Raw genomic sequence first — 1,607 nt, 5'->3', positions numbered from 1 at the left:
AAGGACCTCCACCAGTAGCTGCAGTTGAACGTTCTTCTTCTTCAGTGATTGCAATGGAGTAGACATTTTACTCATGCCCTCTGGCCAATAATGCGTCTATAGTTTACACTGGTGCCCGGTGGAATGCCTTGAATTCTATGAAAGACTCCTTGTGCCAATTCAACTCGCGGTCGTCCATGGGTGCTCTTGCAGCCTTACATCTGTGCTTGCATTGGGGTGCCAGCATGAGTGGTACCACCAGACGCATTCCCGACGTGTCATCTGGACCAACATCTGCTTGCTTGCTACAGCACCCAGGGTGCAAAGTCTTGCCAAAAGGCACCTAGAGCTACATTTACAACGTAGCCTCCTGGATATTTGGGGGGACCTGGAGTTGTCTTTGTATCAAACTCGCAGACCCCTCCAGTAAAGTGTTCCGTTGCTTCTCGAAGCTAGGTCCGCACTCAATAAATGCAATAATAATAATATCATCAATAGACAGGGATGACGTTACAGAAAAGAGTAAGGAAGACAGACCTATGTGCTCTGAGCCCCTGCTGGAAGACGCTTCCTCTCCTCTCTACGCTAGAGCATCTTTGGATCAGAGGACACAGTGATGCTTATGAACCTCGCCTCCCTTCCAGCTCCTACATATATATGCCAAGGTCACTACTGACATGCCTTCAAGTATGGACCCCAGCTCCATGCCCCAGGATCATGTTGTGCTTCTCTTTCTATCCTCTTGCCGGAGTCTCATTGATGCCTATCAGGAGTGACAGCAGGCACTCCTGTCCTCTACTCGATTATGCTTCCAATAATCCTCAGTTAGGATATACCAGCTCCCATTCTGACTCGCACCACCTTGAAGCTCCATCCCATCCTTTTGCACATTGCATCATTGACGCAGTTGGGCATCAGCACCCGCAGCACACTCTGGTTTCTACATCCATAGATCTATGCAAGGCAGCGTTTAGACTCTTGATACAATTCTGTGACTTGCCAGTTCTGACTTGTGAACGTGACTAAACAGGTGGTGTTAGGGAGAATGTTCAGTTTCTGTGCTAATTCCCTTTACCCTTAGAGACACCCAACCCTTTGCTGGAATCCAGGACCTTTTGATTTTAACCTCCTGAGTGAGTGGTCCTTTTTGCCACCCACCCATGCCTTTTCTGTCTGCCTAAGAGTTTGTGCTCCTTAGGTTTTAGTCTAGTAAACTCTATAGGCATCTGTTTTTTAGATAGTGACACACAGTACCCTTTGTGCGGTGTCACCGAGGAGTGCTGCAGACTCCTCTAAATGTTTAAAGACATGTTTCTGTGTGTACTACAGTTCCCAAGAATAGTAGGGCAACTTTTGTCTTACTTACCTTTTTGCTTTGTTGGTCCAGCACAGACCACCTTATGTGGAGTACTGGAGGTTACCTAGTAACTCCTTACCCCACTTCTCATGTAAACTTTTGTTAAACTAACTTGAATGGCTTCTGTAAGTGGTTTCTTTTTACTATATTTTGTGCAATGTATCTGCAGGCTGATTTCTCAGCTGCAGTACAGCACCAAAGGGTGACCATTTTACCAAAATAGAACCTGTCTTCTTTTTTCACCATTTCCTGTTTGTTAGTTCCTTCTGGG

This window comes from Ambystoma mexicanum, chromosome 3q (assembly GCF_040938575.1).
Source record: "Ambystoma mexicanum isolate Mex_15411 chromosome 3q, UKY_AmexF1_1, whole genome shotgun sequence".
Classification (NCBI taxonomy): Eukaryota; Metazoa; Chordata; class Amphibia; order Caudata; family Ambystomatidae; genus Ambystoma; species Ambystoma mexicanum.
The sequence above is the reverse complement of the archived record's forward strand: the minus strand, read 5'-3'. Positions refer to the sequence as shown.